The sequence below is a fragment of the Elephas maximus genome, chromosome 13, assembly GCF_024166365.1.
Source record: "Elephas maximus indicus isolate mEleMax1 chromosome 13, mEleMax1 primary haplotype, whole genome shotgun sequence".
NCBI classification, from domain to species: Eukaryota; Metazoa; Chordata; class Mammalia; order Proboscidea; family Elephantidae; genus Elephas; species Elephas maximus.
This window is the reverse complement of record NC_064831.1, coordinates 87,747,865-87,761,602: the sequence shown is the minus strand read 5'-3', so window position 1 is coordinate 87,761,602 and position 13,738 is coordinate 87,747,865.

The following is a 13,738-nucleotide window of genomic DNA, read 5'->3' as shown; positions in this document are numbered from 1 at the left end:
AGTTGGTAAGAAAACAACATACTTTAAGAAGTTTGCTCTTTTAATAAAATGGACACTGGATATATATTTTAAATTGAGCTCAAGGCTATATTGATCACTTCAGGCTTATCAATATTTGTCCAACCCTGGGTTTGAATTGACAGACTGTGGCATTAACAAAAATGGTCAGCCACTCCGTAGTCTCCAGTGACCTGTATTTTGAAAAGATTATTTTTACAAATTAGTTTTCTGAAGTTTACTATTTTTCCTTTCAGTACTAAAATTCAAAATGCCTCAAGTTAGCAGTGGCAGAAATATCTTAAGAATTTGGCACTTGTCTTTCCATCAGATCAGCCAGTTTCAAATTCAAAGCAGCATTTTCGAGGTTCTACTGCAGGGGGAAAAGTCTCCATCTGCCATTATAAGGGCAACTGCATAATCAGGGTATTGGCAGATAAACAGTTGTGAAACAGACCATTGAAACAGAGAAACTGATGAGATCACCAAAAAAATAGTTTCTCCTTCAAAGTAATCTAGCTAAGTTCTTCACAGAAAGTTATGCTCGCTTAACAAACCAAAATTTTCACAGTGCTTGAATTAATTTTTGCTCTTTATATTAAAATTTGGAGTCCCACCCCCATTTTTCTGGTTGATATGCTTACGAATCAGCAAAGGGTGTCTGTTTCCATTATGGAGGTGGGAAAGGAAACCTCTGAAACCAATTTCTGATCTGGTGGGTTATGCATGTAAACATGAACACCATCATGGGATTTTCATCTTTTTCCTTGAACCACCCACATGGCTTCAAGGACTCTCTGTATATGTCAGTTTCTTCTACTAGGACAGACACAGCCCTAAGAAAGACACTTCACTATTCCAGGCATCTGTTGTGTTTGATTGAATCCTCTTCTTGACTCTATCAACGTGTAGTCATGTCCTTTTCCACATTCCATTTCTTTTTTTTGTGTGTTCCATTCTGAACTCTACTTTTACACTTCTGTCATTAGTACTTGTCTTAGGGTTCTTTAGAAAAATAAAACTAGTGATATAAATCTATGTATATGTATATAGAAAGAGAGAGAGGAAGAGAGATAGGTCCCTGGTGATGCAATGATTAAGCACTAGGCTGCAGACCTGAAGGTTGGCAATTCCACAGCAGAAAAACCTGGTGATCTGCACGCATAAAGATTACAATCTAGAAAACCCTATAGGGTAGTTCCACTCTGTCACATGAGGTCTCTATGAGTCAGAATCTACTTGACGACACACAGTGACAACATATTATGTATATATCTGTATATACACATATGTTGTTACATACATATTATGCATGTATGTGTATATATATATATGTATATATATATATGTTGAGAGAGAGAGAGAGAATTACTTCTATGAATTTGTTCATGCAATTGTAGGGGTCTTACAAGTCCAAAATCCATAGGTAAGGCGATAGGCTGGAGACTCCTGTAGGCTTTTGTCCCAAAATCTGTAGGTCAAAAGATGAGAAGTGTGAAGAGTAAGATTGTTCTGGAAAAAATATCTATTTATTCTCTGGAGACAGATCACACCCTAGGGAAACTTTCTTTTTGTTCTTAAAGACTTCAACTGAGTGATTGAGGCTCTCCCACTTCATGGAAGGTAATCTGCTTTACTTGAGGCCAACTGATTTAATCACATGTAACCACTTTATAACGACAACAAGACTAGTGTTTTACACAACAACTGGGTATCATAGCCCAGCCAAATTAACACATATAATTGACCATCACAGTATCCAACTTCTAAGTTGTACTGTTTGTGTTCCCATATCTCCAGACTAAAAATCAATGGTAACACTGAGCTTTTCACTATCCTGCTCAGAGTCATCAGTTGATCCCTGAATAAAATCTAAGGACTTGGGCTGATTTTCAAGACTCTTTGCAGTCTGGGTGCACTTACCATTCCAGGTTTCTCTTCTGATCTTTCTAGTAGGAAGATCATATTGTGGAAAAGTACCAGGCCTGGATTCAGGAAAGTCACATTTGAATCCCAGCTTATTTGGGTTGGTTTTTCGTGAGGTTCCATTTGGAAACCCTGGTGGTGTAGTGTTTAAGAGCTACGGCTGCTAACCAAAAGCTAGGCAGTTCAAATCCACCAAGTGCTCCTTGGAAACCCTATGGGGTAGTTCTATTCTGTCCTATACAGTTGCTATGAGCCAGAATTGACTCGAGAGCAACGGGTTTGGTTTGGTTTTTGTTTAGACTCCATTGGTTAAGCCACTTAACGTCTCTGAATTTCAGCTTCTTCATGCCACAGGTTGAAAACTGGTTGTCTATAGGCCAGATAAGGAGCCTTGAAAGAGAGTGGTTAAGCACTCAGCTGCTAACCTGAAGGTCAGCAGTTCAAACCCAGCAGCTGCTCCCCCAGAGAAAAATGTGGCAGCCAGCTTCCATAAAGATTACAATCTTGGAAACTCTATGGGGCAGTTCTACTCTGTCCTATAGGGTCACTGTGAGTCAGAATCAACTCAATGGCAATTTTTTTTTTTTTTTTTAAACAAGCCAGATACAGTCACCAGATGCCTGGGTTGGCCCTGATAATCTACTTTACCTTTTACTCTGTGTGTCCCCTGTGGTCATCTGCATGTTGCCCACACCTCATCTGTAAAAGAGGAGTAATGATACCTAGGACACTGTATTTTTGGAGGATTAAATTAGACAACATATGTAAAAGCCTCAGGTCAGAGCTTGATACAGGAGAGAGATTCTCAGTAAAACTTAGTTAAATATGAAACTGGATCATCTGTCTGCATCTGTCCTGTGATTCTGATTGCACAGATAATTACAAGTAAATTCTGCCCTTGTTCACCTCTGGACTTTTGCTCCTCCCTCCTCTAAGAGCACTTGTCCTTCCTTCTCTGCCCAGAGAAAGCTTACTCTTCCTTCAAGACCAGACCCAAATGTCCTTTCTCTGTAGATCATTTCCTGGCCACCTGAAGAGGAAATGATCTCTCCCTCAGCATCTGTCTGGATGGCAGCAATAGCCACATTGGGCTCTGAGCCTTCAAATCCTAAAGGAAATTTGAGATTATGTACAACAACCTTTTCACTTTCCAGATGAGGAACTTGAAGACCAGAATGCTGGTAAGACCACCTCAAGATCAGAGAATGAGCAGGAGTCCAGGGCTTAAACCAAGGTCTCTTGTCTCTTACCAGCACCTTTTTTTCTTTTCTCCCTGCTTCTCAGTTTTCTATATGCCGTTTTGTTTTATTCATTTTACTCTTCTATAGACACATTTTATTTTCCTTCACTTAGTTGCCAGACACTGAAATGCAGGGACAGTGCTTTATGCATATGTTTGTATATGCTATAGAAACAAGTCCAGGGCCCTGCAATGTTCAATAAATGCTTTGAGTTAATAGAGAAAGGCAGGCCCTTTTCATGACTCAAATTTCCCATAAGGAAGTATCCAAGGGCCCAAGTTATAACTACTTCCTTCCTGTTCGTGTGAAGTTTTTAAAGTTTCAAAGGCATACAAGTTAAACATTTGTTGAGTTCTACCAGGCATCATGCTAAATGGTTTAAATGGACTTGATCTTCACGATGCTTTGATGACAATAATAATAACTTCACATTATTATTATCAATCTCATTTTAATATTTAAAAAATTAAGGCTGAGAAAGTTTAAATAACTTATGTCACATGGCTAGAGAGAGTTTGGGCTCAAACCAGACTTACTTCAGCCCACAGCTCTTTTGTTCTTAACCAGCAGGCTAAAACGATTCCTTAAGCCACCAGTGTCACCCTGGTTAGACTCATAATGCTCCTTGTCACATTTAGCCTGTCATCATCCCCTAGGATAGAACTATGCATTTAAATGACATAAATCATCTTGTCCTACCAACCTTCTCCTATCAAGATTTCTAATTGCCATTTGAAGCCTCATTGGTATCAGTGCAGACATATTAGCCATTTTCATCTGCCCATTTCCATTCATCTGCAATCATGAGGTCATACAACTACACAGCTATTTCTATTAACATCTCTCAAAGTGGCCTTCATGTTTTCTCACATCTATCTTCAGCCAGATTAGCATAATCATTTTTCTTTTCCACCTGTGCTTCTTACTTCAGATTCCTCATTTTGTTTCCTTCATTCATTTAAGCAGAAAAATCCTTATTAAGTACCACCATGTGCTGTACACTGACCCAGGCTTACCCTAAAGGAGCTCAGTCAGGTAAAGGGAAGCAGCCTGGAAACGAAGAGGTAGGCTGCATCATTAGATGAGACATGAGAGACATCTCCTTAGGACACAAAGGTGGGTACACAAGGTGGGCAATGGTCACTTCCACCTGCCTATTGGGAGAAGGGTCAGGGGAGACTTCTTGGAGAATGAGTCACTTGAACTGGGTCTTGAAAGATGAGCAGGTGTCTCCCACCTTGACCTAGGAACAGTTTTAGAAACTTCTTCCTATAGAAGTCTCCCCAAGAGATGTCTGTAGCCAAGTTGATCTTCATTATGATGCCCACTACAACTTCCTTCATCTGCATTACTATTGGAACCATGTGAAATTTTAGCCCCATAGTAGGGCTGTTTTCACAACAAGTAGAGGAAGCAGTGTCCTCAGTAGCATAGAACAAAAATGCCTGAAATTTAATTTATTACAAGTTGGGCCTCCTTTGTTTACTTTCTATGTCATCTAGTTTTTATTCTTTAGGTATAACAAACTATTTAATAACATTGAAATGTATTGCCCAAGTCATAGTACACGATCTTTGATTTATACAAATCAGGAAATCATGGCTTGAGAACACGTGTTTGAATTTGAAAGAAACCTTAGAGATAATCAAATTAAACACAGGTCAGAAAAATGAGTGCTAGGACAGTGTAGGGGTCAGGGGAAGTTACTCCCTCACCTTATCAAACCCAAGAATGGGACAAAGAAGAGAATCAGGAAGACAAGTGAAATTCAATACTTTTCCACCATGTTATTCTACTTATACTTTGATTTTCTATAGTGCATTATGTTTATCAAGTACTCATGTACCCATTTTTTCCCTTTATCCTCATGATAACTCTGTGAGTCAAGGCCAGGATCTTCTTGCACTCCCATTTTACAGGTAAAAAGTTGACGCTTAGATGAGTTAATAAGAAGCCCTGGTGACACAACAACTAAGCTCTTATCTGCTAAGCAAAAGGTTGACCATTAGAATGCAGCAGTGGCTCTGTAGGAAAAAAGACTTGACCATTTGCTCCCATAAAGAATATAGCCTAGGAAACCCTCTGGGGACATCCCACTCTGTCACATGGGGTTGCTATGAGTCAGGGTCAACTCAATGTCACACAACAACAACAGATGAGTTAAGTAATTAACACAGTTAATAAGCAAAGAAAGAACTAGGGCAAAAGCTGCCAGATTATCACTTCTATTTTTCTTCTTCCTATTATTGCAGACTGCCTCACATGTATGAATTACACCAGAAGCAAGGACACATATTTGGGGTTCAGTTCAACAGATCTTTAGTTACTCCTTGGATGGCAGATACTGTGCTAGACCTTGGGGCCAAAACACAAGTCAGTAAAACAGATTTGCTCCTACCTTCATGAAACTTACAGTCCATTGAAAAACTTTGCAAAACGAAGAGGTTAGTTTCAGAGTAAAAGCTATAAGTTTCAAGAGGCCCTTCAGTGATATGACCAATAGTTTCTAGATCAAACAAAGAAGTATTACAGATCTAATTGAATTAGTCCAGAAATTTCAGACCATTTGCTGGAAACCTGAGTCAGCCTTACTCTCAAGAGAACAATTTGGCAGTGAGATACCACCCACTACGAACCAAGATGATTATCCAAATCCTGGACTGGGAAAGAGTACTAGTGGGTGCCAAAACTTGTGAAGCAACCTCATCAAGGAGCTACCGCATGCTTATATTCTACCCCAGGGATTTCTATTACAAACAGCAGGGGGGAGGAAATTCTCACTCACCATGCCAACTAGCAAAACCAGGAATCAGGCCCATGACTTTGTATAGGGCTAGATTCTCTCTATGCTTCCCTCTCCCTTTTATCCTGTCAACCTGCTCATCTCTGAGCAATGGACCAACATTCAGAGGTCATGGATGATCATGGAACTGGCCTCCAAAGGATGCTGTCCCTACATCAATTTTGGACTCTAGTTCATTAGCAGATGAAAATCTTAACTTTTCTGAAGTTCAACAGAAATCAAAATTTCATAAACAATAAATGACTAGAAAATTGTTATGAAAATTTGTATTGTCATACATTTTATGTATTTATAGATAATCAAAATTAAATTGTAAAAATGAACTTCCATAACATGTGTTTGGTTCTGTATAATACCTATAAGGTCTAGCTTATTAAGCCCTGTACCACTCTCCCTGACTTTGAAGACCATGAGAACTGTCAGACTGGATAAGTATCAATTGGTTTGTATTTGCTTTTAATCAAAATGTGGTCCATTTAGCCTTTAAAAGCCAACCGCCAATTTAAGAGAGGAACTAGATCAGCTGTTTAGGGTATGGCAAGCATTTCTTAACAATTCATGGCAAAAATGAACCCTACTTTTGTGATCTGAAAATGCCAAGTTGCTTTTCTTGGCTTATAAGTGGATTCATCCTCTTTACTGCTTTCGTCTCTTGATATTCAAAAGTAGGAAAGCCTCCTGAAGTTTGAATCATACTTCAGATGCCTCCCGAGTAGTTAAGTGCACACCCACACACACACATCTTTTCCCATAAACACCACATGCCTAAGCACACATTAAAATTAGATTTTTCCTACCATGAGAGTGGGAGTGTAGGATATGCATCACCAGAGAGAAGCATTCCTTTCTGCAAGATGTAGTGAAAATATGGGGCTGTTCCACTAGGAGTCAAAAATACAGCTCAGGCCCCTTAGCTCAGTTATTTGTCCTTCTTTATTAATAATTTCTCATTTTGTTCCTCATGCTGTCTACATCCTCCATTTCAATTAGGAAATGTGCATCCTAAATTTCAATCTGATTTTTAAATCCAACCATCATTAAGGACTTGTCTGCATATCTTTCTGTCCAATGCTTGTTGACCTTGTTAATCTTCTTTGATGGCCATGTGTACGGTCTGGGGTCAGACTAGATATATTGCTGGAAGAGTATGTGATGTGAGGTTTTTTTATCCAAATGTCACTCTTCTACCCAAATCAGAAAAGCTGTGAAAGCATTACACGTTCTATCTTCAGATTTCCTTAGATGTAATTTTGTGTGACTTTAAATAGTGTGATAATGACTACGAGTCCTCCATTTGGCATTTTCTGTATTTAATTCTATAGAGACCCAGACTTCAAGTCCAAAGACAATGATAGGGTAGGGGTTAACTCAGTTCTCTTCCACAGTCTTTCCAACAACAAGACAATGTAATTGGTTCTGCGAAGGAGAAAGGTATGTGAAAAACTCACGAAGAAACTGGGAGGGAACATTTCAAGGGCTTTCCCATGATAAAGATTAGCAGGATAAATCCATATAAGGGAGCAGCACAGAAAGTATGGAATTTTCTATGGAACCTTCATTGGGCCCTAAGGCAGATGTTTCTCATCAGTAAATCCTTTTAGTACTAGATTTATGAGGCCTGTTAAGAACAGCTTTGGGAATTTCTGTGTGAGGAGCAGGCAGTGTTCAAGTTCAAGTCAGTTGAACTAAGTCTGACAAAGTCATTCTCCAACCTGACTGCCAAATACTGACAATTAACCAGCAACCTTAACTTTGTATCTGCAGGGCAGAGGTAATGTGTAACTGCTTCAGTCACAAAACACAACAAAAAACACTTGGCTTGGATTTAAATAATAAAAAGATAATTCATTTGAAAATTAGGCATGTGCCTTGAAATTAATTTAATCTGGTGTTCTGTCAGTGATCACTCATTCAAGTTGGAGAAGAGTCGCTCAGTGGAGTATGACCAATGATATGGATATGTGCATTAATAACTTAGTTGCTGACTTGCAAACAATTTTTGGGAAACAATAGACCTATAAACATGTTCTATGTGGCCCGTAACACTAAAAATACCTCATTTTTTGCACTACAGATCTTAAATATTAAGTTATAGGCAATATCGATATAACCTTGTGACTATAAGCGTACTTATGTATTCAACAACCATTTTTTGAGTACCAGCTGTGTGTGAGGCACCAGTCTGGGTTCTGAGAATACATGCCTGCTGTCTTTAAGGGGCTTGCCATCTATCTCAGGAAAGATACAGAAAGGGAAGTCCAGTGAAGAGAACCCATATCACGAAGTGTGTTGGGTTAGGAAGATCTTCAGTTAATGGGAGCCATTGAATAAATTTAAACTTCAGAGAGTGCAGATCGAATTGCCTTTAGAAAAATCAGTCCAGTTGCAGGGACAATGATGGATTTCTGGATAATTAGGCTGGAGTGGGGCGGCCTAGAGAAGACAAGTGCAGTGACTGATAGACGGATGAATTCTGCTAAAGGTGTGGCAATGAGATGCAGAGAAGAGGACAAACATGAGAGAAAATAAAGAGGGAGACTCAACAGTACTGTTATGGGTTGAAATGAACCCCCTCAAAATATGTGTTGGAATCCTAACTCCTATATACGTGGATGTAATCCTGTTTGGAAATACAGTTTCCTTTGTTGTGCTGGTGAGGCCATATCAGTACAGGGTGTGACCTAAACCCAATCACATCTGAGTTATAAGGAGGAGCACAGACACAGAGACAATTAAGCACAAATAAGAAAGATAGGTGTCACTTCACATGAAGATCACCAGGAAGACATGACTCTTCCCCCAGAGCCAACAGGGAGACTTCCCTTAGAGCCGATGCCCTGAATTTGGACTTCTAGCCTCCAGAACTGTGAGAAAATAAATTTCTCTTCTTCAAAGCCACTCCCTTGTGGTATTTGTGTTATAAACCCAACCCATTGCGGTCGAGTCGATTCCGACTCATAGCGGCCTTATAGGACAGAGTAGACCTGCACCATAGAGTTTCCGAGGAGCGCCTGGTAGATTCGAACTGCCGACCTCTTGGTTAGCAGCCATAGTACTTAACCACTATGCAACCAGGGTTTCCATTTATGTTATAGCAGCACTAAAATCTAAGAAAAGTTCCATCCGCAATTGCTCTGAATGTCAGGGGGAATGAAAGGGAGAGGACTGGGATCATTTCTTTGCTCAGGCTCAGATAATTAGGTGCAAGGTGTTGTTATTTATCAAGAGACAAAATAAAAGAAAAAAAAGCAGGTTTGGGGAGAAGTTTACAAGTTCAGATTTGGGCATCAGTGGGGATTTCTAGAAAGATGTAGAAAATGTGTCTGTCTTCAGCAGGCCATTGCTGGGCAATGACATGATCTGGACATCATCAGCTTAGTTTATGGATAGGCTGAAGCCATGGTTATGAAGACTTCACTCAGAGACTCTATATAGAATATAGTAAAGAGTGTAGAGATGAAGAACACAAGCTCTGTATCAGACAGTGAAGGGTTTGAATGTTTACTCTGACGTTTACTTGCTGCATAACCGTAAGCAGTTACTTAACATTCCTGAGCCTCAGTTTTCTTATCTAAAGAGGATAAATAATAATGTATCCACTCATAGGGTATTGGGGAGAGATAAATAAATTAATCCATATGAACTGTCAGTACATCCCAGAAAAGCCTACTGTCATCAAGTCAATTCTGACTCAGGACCCTATAGAAAAGAGTAGAACTGTCCCATAGGGTTCCCAAGGCTGTAAATCTTATGGAAGCAGACTGCTACATCTTTCTCCTGTAGAGATGCTGGTGGGTTCGAATGGCCGACCTTTTGGTTAGTAGCTGAGTGCTTTAACCACTGCATCACCAGGGCTCCTCTGGCAGTACATAAAACCAAAAAACCAAACACATTGAGTTTGAGCTGATTCCAACTCATAACAACCTTATTGGACAGAGTAGAACTGCTCCATAGGGTTTGCAAGGAGCAGCTAGTGGATTCAAACTGCCAACCTTTTTGTTAGCAGCTGAGATCTTAACCATGGTGCCACCAGGGTTCCTGTCATTACATAGTGAATGGTTAATAGCTACTAGTCATTACTGTTATTGTTGTTATTATTATTATAATGATAGTGATAATTGCAAGAGAATGGAGTCTTGTGTAGTATCAATATTTAAAGCACAAGCAATGACCACACATCAGAACCCAATACTAAATGTTAAGAACAAAGTGGAGAGAGAACATAGTCAATCCTTCCCCATTGATTCTATACTAGATCCACTCCCGCCACCCATCCCCTTCCCAAAGGCTTTTTCTCTTTTAGTCTCAGTAAAATCAATTGTATGATCATTTTGGAAGATGCTCGGGCTTATTCATTTTGGTGACATGCAGACTTAGTACATTTAGTCATCTTAGGTAAAATATTGAGTGTGTAGGGATATCAGCTTGTTACAGCTGCACCCTCACACAAGGTGTACTTTTACCCACGACCTGTCGGGCTCCTCGTCAGGGAAGGTCAATTGTTTTTTCAGCAGCTTGAGGAAGTGGGAGGAAAATTGGGCTCTTCCTAGCCCTGCAAACATGGTTGGCCTTTGTGAGGCTCCATTTCCTCATCTATAAGTTTTGCAGGGTAATCACGAAGAGTATATATTGAATAACACAGGTAGGTGAATATGAAATCAGATAACACGTTGTTATGGAGTCAACTGTTTCCCCCTAAAAGATATGTAGAAATCCTAATCCCCAGTCCCTAGAAATATGACCATGTTTGAGAATAGGGTTTTTAAAGATGTGATCAGTTAGGTTAACATGAGGTCATATTGGAGAAAGTGGGGCCTAGTCCAATGTGACTGACATTCTTATAAAAAGAGACAGAGACAAACCAGGGGAAGATGGCCTTGTGACAATGGAGGCCGAGTGTGGAGTGACGGTTCGCTAGAAACCACCAAATGCTAGGAAGTGGCAAGGAAGTATCTTTTCTGAGAGCCTTGAGAGAGTGTGAGCCTACCAACCCCTTGAATTCAGACTTCTAGCTTCCAGAACTGCAAAAGAATATATTTCAGTGGTTTTCAGTCACCTAACTTGTATTACTTAGTTATAGCAGCCCTAGGAAGCCAATTGACACATGTAGGTGAGTATTAAATTAAATAACACACGGAGGTGAGATAAAGTATGAAATTAGGTAACCCACATAGAGTGCTGGACTCAAAACAGGCACTCAAATATATTAGGACCATTTCTTTCAGAGAGCTGAAATTCCAAAAGTTTGCTCAAAACCAATACTAAAACTGTGTGTGGAATTATACTATCATCTGGACATATTTAAGCAAATTTTCTTGGGCTGGAAAAGAAGCTGAAGCAATTTTAAGTGGATTTAAATTTCCTTGCTTTTAAAATTTCTCAGAGATTTCCCAGAGGTATAAACTCCATTCTGCAAATGGGAGCTAATTCAGCCTTCTCCTTTCTGCCAATGAAGAGTTTTTTGTTTTCGTTTTCTTCTAAGAAGAAGGAGAACTCCTTTATTTCCTGCTTTGGAAATGGCTAGACTTTCACCAAATAATGTGAGATTACAAATATGGCACCAAGGATGTGTTGGCAGGACTTCGATTTAATCTGCCACTGTCTGTGTCAACAAATGTTGCCAGGTAAGTGTTAAAGAAGGTTGGCACAGTTGTGCCAAGGGATAGTGGGGAAAGCAGCTGCTATATTGAATATGGTGACTAAGAGGAAGCATGAATCTATCATGGGAAATGGATTGTTTCTAGAATAATAAAAAGTGTTTTTGTTGCTAAAGCAATTATACGAAACCTATTCCTTAAGAGAAATTGTTCACTTGTGTTCAAAAATGCCAGAAAGTTGGAGTAAGTGGAATAAAATGAAGACAAAAGGCAGAAGAAAATGCATTTGAAAAGCATGCAGTTGTTCACAAAAAAATCCAAGTGTCTACCCAACGTCCAGAAGTAGAGTGATGTAATGGGCACACATCAAAAATAACTACCGACGCCTGGTCTCACTGCTTCACAAGCTGATTTCAAAGAGCTGGAACTAAAGATTAAGGGGGTTATGAAATGTTTTTTTTTTCTTCAACAAAGAACATTCATCCAAAGAATTCCAATTTGAGAAAAATTCACTGAGTGGCAACTGTTTCATGGGTATGGCCATAGTCAGGTTGTAAATTAGATGGTGGCCTTGTGATCCACCAGGGAAAACAGACATGCAAACGGACATTAATTCAAGCTTAATCAAACTTTATTAGGTAAATACACACAGGTATATAGTTTATTTCAAAGTGTTCTCCTCCTGACTAGAAGGACCCTGGTGGTCATGGCCCCCAGACCTTCTGTTGGCCCAGGACAGGAACCATTCCCAAAGCCAACTCTTCAGACATGGATTGGACTGGACAATGGGTTGGAGAGGGTTGCTGGTGAGGAGTGAGTTTCTTGGATCAGGTGGACACTTGAGACTATGTTGGCATCTCCTGCCTGGAGGGGAGATGAGAGGGTGGAGGGGGTTAGAAGCTGGCGAAATGGACACGGAAAGAGAGAGTGGAGGGAGAGAGCAGTCTGTCTCCTTAGGGGGAGAGTAATTGGGAGTGTGTAGCAAGGTGTATATGGGTTTTTGTGTGAGAAACTGACTTGATTTGTAAACTTTCACTTAAAGCACAATACAAAAATTATATATATAAAAAAGTGTTCTCCTCCTAGCATGTAAAGACCAGATTCCCAACAAAAATATAACTGATAATCTCCTCTGCAAATGTTTCACGTGCTTCCATGTAAAATATATTGTAGGAGGCCTCAGCAATTCTTTCCCTATATTCCAGTGTTCAGGAAACTTGCTGCAAAGGGCCAGATAGTGAATACTTTAGGCTTGGCAGGCCATGTGGCCTCTGTTGCAATTTGCAACTCCACAACCGTTGTGTAAAAGGAGTCACAGCACATAAACTTATGGATGTGGTTATATTCCTATAATATTTTATTTACAAAAACAGGTGGCAAGGTTTGGCCTGTTGGCCATAGCTTGATGACACCTGTTATCTAGTTAGGTATTGTCCTGCAGTGTTCTACGCTAAGCTGAATCTTTTTTACAAGACTGTAGCCACTAGCTTTCCTTCCCAGTATCCATTATCCACACTCCCTTATTCCATAAACATTTTTGGGGAGAATAGAGTTTGTCAATGTTGCTTTCCTCCCATTTACTATTTTAGCACACAAGAAAATCACACTGCCATTAACAGTTACCACAATGTCTAATGGAAATGTATCATATATCCTACATAAGCAGTTCTGCCGAATGGTTAATAGAATACATTAATACATTTGAATATTTCCCACAGAGCAAACTAAAAAATGATACAAACAGAAAAGAAATGACCTAAGCAAGTAAACACAAAGGAAAAAAGCCAAGAGAAAAAGCAGAAAGGAAGAAAGGCATATAAATACCTTGGATGAAGAATTACTTTCACCTTCCATAGGTCACATGCTTATTGGAGAATTGATTTCATATATATGGCCATTGATAAGATACAATAGTGAAGGAACATTTCTTGGGATATGAGGTATGGAATAAGCCTCGTTTTTATTTTATTATTTTATTTTTTTGGCTATGCACAGACCAACAAGAGTGTGTTCCCCAACTGACAAGGCATCTTCTATTCCTCTAGGCTCTAAATCACACCAAGTTAGAAGCACTGTGTCTTATGACCGTGTCTCTAGAGAAGAAAAACCAGTAAAGTGTGTGTTTGTGTATATATACATATATATGTGGAGAGAGAGAGTGAGAGAGAGAAAAA